Below are 9,175 nucleotides of genomic sequence, written 5' to 3' on the forward strand. Positions count from 1 at the left end.
TCTGCAGATTTCTTTTTTGCGGTCACTCAGCCGTGATACAGCCAGACAGGATGCTTCTATAGTGCAACAATAAAAATCGGTTAGCGTCGTTGGGTCAAAGGGGGTGAGAGAAGGGAACATACACCAGTCCACATAGAGGGAGCAGAAGTGGAAAGGGTAGACAATAAAGGATCTAGTGCTTGCCCTACGTATATGACGAATCAACTTATCTTTTGGGCTTCAAGCCGGGTACAGGTGGGTCAGAGGAAACCTGATTGGATGAGGACTAACCAATCAGGAGGGACGGCGACAGGGATATCTATATATATCACCCGACGAGACAAGCCCAGGTATCATTCCTGATGAAGGTAGCCGAGTTTGTCATTAAAACATCAATTAAAATCGAAATTTGTACCCCGGCTGGAAGCCCGAGAAGAGTTTATTCTGAAAGGGTGAGCAGTTTCAAGTTCCTGGGTGTCAATAGCTGCGAGGATCTTTATGAGCCCAACATATCGATGCAACTACAACGATATGTTGGGTCCAGGATAGTGAAATGTTTCATCAGGAGCTTGAGGCGATTTGGTATGTCACCAAAGACGCTCGTAAATTTCTACGGATGTACTAAGGAGCGCATTCTTATTGGCTGCATCACCGTCTAGCATGGGAGAGGGGGCTACTGCACAGGATCGAAATAAGCTGCAGAAATAAGATAAGCATCCATCACCCAGGTCATGCCTTGTGCTCATTACTACCGTCAGAAAAGAGGTACACAAGCCTGAAGGCACGCGCTCAAAAATTCGAGGACAGCTTCTTCCCCTCTGTCATTTGAGTTCTGAATGGACATTGAACCCATGGATACTACCTCACTACTTCTTTATTTCAATTTTTTTTGCACTACTTATTTAACTTAACTGTGTTATATATAAAATGTACCTTCCTACCAGAATTCATAGTTTCTTTTTCCCATTGTTATGTATTGCATTCAGTTGCAGAAAGAGTTGTTGGCTCCAGATCTCAAAGTTTGGTGACGAGTTTGCTTTGAATTAGAGGTAGAGCTGTAAACTACAGTTCTTACTGTCCAGAGAAATGTGTAGAGCCAGGTCCACCAAGGATCTATTCCAATGGTTGGCAAATGACAGTAGGTTGGGGTTGTCTGGGAGGCTGAAATTAATGTGTAGTAGTTGCCACCCTCTCAAAGTACATTGTGATGGTGGATGCCCTAACCACTGGGGTAGTCATTGAAGTGCATTACCTTGTTTTTATTTGGAACTGGGATGATACTGATCCTTTTAAAGCAGATGGGGATGGGAAGTGTCTGCAAATTCCTCCACCAGCTGATCTGCACAGGATCGAAGAACACGGCCGGGGACACCACGTGGGCCAGATGTTCTCTGTGGGTTCAGTTTTCCCAAAGACGGATCTTAAATCCACAGTAGCAACTACCAGTTCTGGTGGATTGGAGATTGTTGGGGTAGTATAAGTACTTTGATAATAAATTTACTTTGAACTTCTGTTCAAAATGTACATAAACTGCATTAAGCTCATCGGGAGGGGATGTGCTGATTTGGTGATGGTGCCTGGACTTTGTTTTGTAGACATTGATGCATGAAGAGGAACCGCTTCATCGAGCACCTCTGCCCCCTCTGCCAAAAGTGGAACTTCCCAGAGGCCAACCATTTTAATCCCTCTCCCCATTACCGTTCCGACATGTCAGTCCACGGGCTCCTCTCTTGCCTGGAGTCAATTTTCAGGTGTGAGATGTATTACCTCATATTCCTCTAGTTAGCCTCCAACCTGATGGCGAGAACATCGGTTTCTCCCTCCAGTTTCTGCCTCTTACCTCTTCTTCCTCTCCAGACCTTTACCTCTTCTACCCATCATCTTCTAGATAATCTTCCTCCCCGTCCCCGTCCACCACTTTATTCTAGCATCTTCTCCCTTCCTTTCCAATCCTGAAGAAGGGTTTCGGACAAAACGTTGACGGTTTATTCATTTCCATAGATAATACCTTACCTGCTGAGTTCCTCAAGCATTTTGTGCGTGTTGCTTTGTAGCATGTAAGCTCTGGCCTGACTTGACAACTGATCTGTGACTGTATTTTGGGCTGATGTTTTATTTTGGCATTCCCAGTTATTAATGGGCCCACCTTATTCTTAGGCCATGATTTCTGTTTGTCAGCTTTCTCATGAGAAGAAATATCCTCTCTGCCTTTACCCTGTCAAAATGCTTTACCTCCTTGCCTATGATACAAAGATAGGTGGCAGGGCAGATAGTAGGGAGTCCGCAGAAGGACTTGGACAGATTGGGAGAATGGGCAAAGAAGTGGTCAGTAGGAGACAGTGTAGAGAAGTGTATCATCATATACTTTAGCAGAAGGAATAAAGGTGTAGGCTATTTTATGAACGGGGAGAAAATTCAAAAATCAGGGGTGCAAAGGGATTGGGGAGTTATTGTTCAGGATTCCCTAAAGGTTAAGTTGTAGGTTGAGTTGGTAGGAGGACTAGAATATGAGAGCAAAGATGTGATGCTGAGGCTTTCAGAGATGTTGATCAAACCACACTGAGTATTGTGAGCAGTTTGGAGCCCCTTATCTAGAAAAGATGTGCTGATATTGGAGAGGGTCCACAGGAGATTCACAAGAACGATTCCAGGAATAAATGGTTAACATATGAGGATTGTTTGATGGCTTTGGGCCTGGACTTACTGAAGGTTAGAAGAATAGTGGGGGGGGGGGTGGGGGGAGGCAAGAGGTGTCGGAGACTATCTCATTGAAACCTATTCAAATATTGAAAAGCATAGATAGCCGTGGATGTGGAGATGATGTTTGCTATACTGGGTGAGTCCATTCAGAAAGGAGACAAAGAGGAATTTCTTTAGCCAGATGGCTGTGAATTGCCATGGACAGCTGTGTAGGCCAAGTCATTGAGTATATTTAAAGTGGAGGTTGAATGGTTCTTGGTTAGCCTGGGCATCAAAGACTACAGAGAGAAGGTAGGAGAATGGGGTTGAGAGGGATATAAATCAGCCATGATGGAATGGCAGAGTAGCCTAATTCTGCTCCTATCTCTTATAGTCTAAACTTGTCAATGTTCTTGTGTGCAAACCCAGTCCTGATGCGGAGGTTTGAACCAAAGCTGCAACAATTCTGCCCACCCCACCAGATGCTGCTAGACCTGCTGAGTTCCTGAGTTCCTCCAGCAGACTGGATTTTGCTCAATAATCTTGCATGTTTCATTGAGGACAGTTCATTTTTCTAAACTCCAATAAATTCCCAAACCGTTTAATCTTTCCTCAGGATCACCTTAGTGAATATTCTCTGAACGGCATACAGAAGGTGGAAGCAAAATGGTTCACATTACAAACAGAAAGAAACATGTAGGATGGCATCAAGATCATTAAGGTTATGCACAAGTGACAAAAGGAGTGAACCACCTCACAAACATCCCACCCACCCCACCAGGCACCAGCTGCATCATCTGAGAAGATCTGTGGTTCCTACATTGGCTTCATGAATTAGCACAAAACTTGAGTGAAGCAAGTCATCCTCCATTCTGAATGACGGCTTAATTTGATCAAAATAAACTGTTGTTGGAGGATGTTGCAGTCATGACAAAGCATTGATTGTGTTGTTCCAGTCTTCACCAGTTGTCTGGTGTCCAGGGAACAGCAACCCAAGATCCCAGTTATCTACTTCAGGTGCTCTGTGGGATCGAACAAGCTGCCATTCTATTTAGCCTCTGCTTCTAATTGTTCTTTTCTTATTCTTTCCCACCGTCTTCTTCAAAGTGATAAGACAGCAAGCAACATGAGATTTCAGTAAATGTTATATTCATTTAAATGAGGTGTTTGGACTTGTCTGCCCAAAAGCCAGGAAACTAATTGTAAAATAAGAGATCAAGAACAAAAAGTATAAACATCATATGGCACCTGTAGTTTATCCTCTGGAAAAAAAAAAATAAATGTAACTCTAATCGTAATCCATCTTTTAAAACAAAGAAATCTTTGCATCTTTCAGAATCTGGGCATCACTGGCAAGATCAGCATTTATACCCACTCCTAAATACTGTTCTATACCTTCTGGTGCTCTTGCCCTTTTTTTGGTGGTGAAGGTTATGAGTTGGAGTTGTGGTGGTGCACTGCTGGGAAAAACTAGTCCTAAATGGTGGAGATTGAGTCAGTGGTGCAGGGAACAAATGCTTAGGGTGGCGAATGAAGTACTGGTGATGCGATGATCCTGGATGGTGTCAACTTTCTTGGTGCTGCATTTATCTAGGCAACTGCAGAATATTGTATTGAAACCCTACATGCCTTGTAGATGACAGCACACAATCACAGCAGGAAAAATGGTTCAACTGGGGATTATAGGAAAAATGACAGTATTAAATCTAATGTAATGACGCATTAAGTTACCATGAAGTCAGTTTGATTTGCAACTTTCTAGAAATCAGTAACATTCATTTGACTTTCATTAAGTTGTTATGTGGCCAAGTGGTTAAGGCGTCGGTCTAGTGATCTGAAGGTCGCTAGTTTGAGCCTCAGCTGAGGCAACGTGTTGTGTCCTTGAGCAAGGCACTTAATCACACATTGCTCTGTGCCTAGTGCCCTTCCCTTGGACAACATCAGCGGCGTGGAGAGGGGACACTTGCAGCATAGGCAACTACCGGTCTTTCATACAATGCCCAGGCCTGTGGCCTGGAAACCTTCCAAGGCGCAAATCCATGGTCTCATGAGACAATCGGATGCCTATTATAAGAAAGAAAAGAAAAAAGAAGCATTGTACTTTAAGGCATTGTCGGTTGTGGTTAAGCTGATGTTGCTTCATAATAAAAACATTTGAAAACAAAAAAAAAATCAGTAACTGATGAATGAAATTGATAGAAAGTAAAATGAGACAAAACTAGAAAGAACATATAATGTCAGAATTTCTACAAGGTAAAGACAATACAAATATGAGCAGAATTTATAATGAAATAAAAATGGTAGAGGAATTAAATGAGTAAGCAAAAATATGGCTTCTATGTGTTTAAAAACAGGATGGCCATCACTTTACGGGCTGTGACGACTGCAACTTGATTGGAGATCCAACCACAATTTACATGCCACATCCTGTGATAGAGTCCATAGAACCATAAGACATAGGAGCGCAATTAGGCCATCTGGCCCATCAAGTCTGCTCCGCCATTTAATCATGGCTGATACTTTTTTAAAAAATCTCGTCCTCAACCCCATTTTCTGGTCTTCTCCCTGTAATCTTTGATGTCGTGTCCAATCAAGAACCTATCAATCTCTGTCTCAAATACACCCAACGACCTGGCCTCCACAGCTGCATGCGGCAACAAATTCCACAAATTCATCACCTTTTGGCTAAAGAAATTTCTCTGCATCTGTTTTGAATGGACGCCCCTCTATCTTGAGGCTGTGCCCTCTTATCCTAGACTGTCTTGCCATGGGAAACATTCTTTCCACATCTACTATATCAAGGCCTTCCAACATTCGAAAAGTTTCAATGAGAGCCCCCCCCCCCATCCTTCTGAATTCCAGTGAGTACAGACCCATAGCCATCAAACTTTCTTCATATGATAACCTTTTCATTCCTGGAATCATCCTTGTGAACCTCCTCTGGACCCTCTCCAATGCCAGCACATCTTTTCTACTGTTCACAATACTCAAGGTGAGGCCTCACCAGTGCTTTATAAAGCCTCAGCATCACATCCTTGCTCTTGCATTCTAGACCTCTTGAGGTGAATGCTAGCATAGCATTTGCCTTCCTCACCACCGACTCAACCTGTAAGTTAACATTTGCAATTTTCCAGTCCTCTGGCACCTTGCCAAAGTCCAATGATTTTTGAAAAAGTCAACTGAAAGTGAATTAAGAAAGGTACTGGATGATGCCACAACAGTGTTCAGGGACGCCATTGGAAAACTCAAACATATCACAAGTAAAATAGTGTTAAATGAAAATGCCACACTCAAGTTTTACAAAGCCCATCCAGTTCCTTATACCATCTGTGATAAAGTAGCCAGTGAGCTAGATCACATGGAGGCTGAAGGGATTCTTTGCAAGGTTGAGTAGAGCCTAGGGGCAATGCCAGTGGTCCCACTAGCCACGAAGAATGGGTCTATCAAGATCTTTGGTGATTTTAAGTTCACCATCAACCCAGTACTGAAACTAGATCAAAACCCTCTGCTCAGGATGGGGGATATCTTTGCAAACCTTTCTGGAGAAAATCACTTCAGCAAAGTGGACTTCGCTGAGACATGCCTACGGAAGGAGATGTAAGCCGAGTCTGAAGTGTTTCTCATGAGCAACACTCAAAGCGCTTTATTCAGTTTATTTTTGGAGTGGCATCTGCACCAGCACTCTGTAGGCAAGGATGTCAAGGAGCATCTCCAAAAACTCATGACAGTGTTGAAGAGGTTCGAAGATCATGAGCTCAGAGCAGGATGTGACAAGTGTGAATTCTTTAAACCAAGCCTCACTTTCTGTGGTCATACAATTGACGCACAAGGATTACACAAGTGTGCTGAGAAAATTCAAGCAGTGGTGGATGTCCCAAGGCCAAAGGACATGTCACAGTTATGGTCCTTTTTAGAATTTGTCAATTATAACAGGGTTTGGCTACAATGTTCCACCCCCTTGAACTCATTACTACAGATCAGGAAGAAATGGCAATGGACAAAACAGTGAGAGGCAGCTTTCCAAAAGGTAAAGGGAATGGTGATGTCAGACACTGTACTCACATTCTGATCCACATCATCCGGGGAAGCTTGCCATGCACTGTTCAGGATGCCAACGTGTCTTGAACACAACCAGAGCTGTCAGAACCACTTCCTGCGGTCAGAGTCAACTTCTACAACCACCACAAAGGAAGCCCCAGAACCCAAGATTGCTTCACAATCAGAAGTCTCTCCTACCAAGCAGTGCAATCCCTTGTCAGGAAAGACGTTATCTCACAAGAGTAAGAACTCACTGATTAAATCTTTAGGCCTGAATGGGACAAGTTAAAATGACGTACAGGGAGAGCCAGAGATAGATGTATTCCATACTGAGTTGCAGTTTAGAGCTAAGCAGGGAGAGAACTGTGTATTTAATATTTCAGTGTTATTTGAGTAATATTGTGAATACATTTGATTAAGCATTCTTTGTTTACATAATGCATTGCAGATTATATGTAAAAGTATGTAAATTACATGTCACCATGCCACTACACCATATTTACACTTCTCGCTAAAAAGTAAAACCAAGAATCACACAAGTTATTCCTGGCTCTGTGTTTTCCTTTGAATTCGTTTTTGTGTTTCAGAGTTCTAAGACAATACTCATCACTGAAAGCCTTATGCATCATAGTGACAATCCACAAGGGGGGGTGCTGGGGTGCTGGGGGAATATCTACTGCTGTCACAGCACTAGCTTTGAAAACTGCATCTTGTCATTGGCAGTACTGCAGCCTTTCCACATGGCTGGTTATGATCTTGTGCATCTGCCTTTATCTTGTACGTTAAACATATTCAAGATCATTGAATATATTGGCACAGATGAAGGTCCCCTAAGAGTTCTTAGAAAGCAGAGTTTTCCCAGCCCCACCCCAGATCCCAGTCCAGAAGCTAATTCTTATATCTAAATAGAGCCCAGATTGAGTAGAATGTTAAAAAGTACTTGAATAAAAACCTATATTTTTCTAGATGTTATATTTCTGAGCATTTCACAAGAGATGCAGAGGGGAGATAAGAATTATGATAAACAGTGATCAACATGAAATGTTAATTCTGAGAGCTCCAGAAAGTTCTGTTTTTATTTCCCCTGATCAACTCTCTTTGTAAATATGGACTTCTATATGGCAATCAAAAGTCCATTTATAAAACAATGCAGTCAGAGAACTAGGAAGTTCATTCAATAGCCTTCGAGTGAGAAAGTGGAGATGTGAAGACAATGAAAATCTGATTTTAGAGTTGAATGGGGTGAGAAAGTATTGTGATGGACTTGGATCACCAACCCTTGATTTGGCTTTGCTTAAAAAGAGGTTGATGACATTTGAGAAAGAGATTTTAAGACCATAATGTCCTGTATCAGAATATTGCTGCCAAAGGCAATTAAATGGAGCTGGCAATGAAGAGATAAAAACTTAGGTGTTGTATTAGGTGAGAGGTGGATAATTGTTTCTGCTGAATGTGTCCAAGATGCCCTGTATTTTCAGGGCATCACTGAGACTTGCAACTCTTTGCAAATGGAACATACAATCAAACAAAGCAGACAGTTGAGAGAGATGGAACACATGTTATAGTCTGTAGTAATATTCCAACATCACTGGCTCAGTGCACATACGGGTAGTTACCAATACTTTCTGTACAAAAATGAAGACTTACTATAGATTTCAATGTAAATATTTCCATTTCATTTTTTTTTCTTAACAGCTATTATAACACTGACCAATGAACAGTATAACAGACAAATATTCTCCCAAAAAGCGATTAAGAAGTTTCACTCACTGTACCTCCCACTCATCTGAGATTGTTACAAATGTTAAATTCTTTTGCTGGCGGAGAGTTTAAAATTTCAGCTTTTTCCACTGTTTCCAATGGAGAGTTGAACTTAATTTAAAAAAAATATGCTTGCTGATGTCTACTGGAGATCCCTTCACATTTTTAACAAACAGGTTCTCTAAGCTTTCTACCTCACTAGGGTAAACCAAGTGGCTTTCAGTAAGATTCTTTCAACTCAATTGCCTTGAATTGCACAAGTGTATTGAGCCACATGTTTGAATAGCAGGGGTTGTGGGAGAAGCAGCAAATTCTCTTTTAAAATGGTGGCATATTCTTTTAAAAGCAAGTACTTAGAACAATTTATTCTTTCACCTTAATTGCTAAGCACTGAGGCAAACACATTCATGTTACTTGCTCTGTATCCCTGCCATGATAAAGATGAGCAAAATGTGTAGAGAGGCCACTGTTTTGTTCAGATGTTATGGACAAGAACAGTAAAAGGCTTAAAACTGAAATAATCTGGCACTAGATTTATAGTAACTGTTTTATTGTCAGTATTTTCACATTTTCCCTTTCTTTCTCTGTCCTTCATATCAGTTAGATTATTAGGTGGTATCACCCATAAAAAAAAATTACTGCCCAAATCTTCAGTACTGAAATCAGATTTTAGGTACAATTTTTAAAAAATTAAAGCCTCTTTATAATGTGTAATTGA

Source organism: Mobula birostris, chromosome 2, assembly GCF_030028105.1.
Source record: "Mobula birostris isolate sMobBir1 chromosome 2, sMobBir1.hap1, whole genome shotgun sequence".
In the NCBI taxonomy this organism is placed as follows: Eukaryota; Metazoa; Chordata; class Chondrichthyes; order Myliobatiformes; family Myliobatidae; genus Mobula; species Mobula birostris.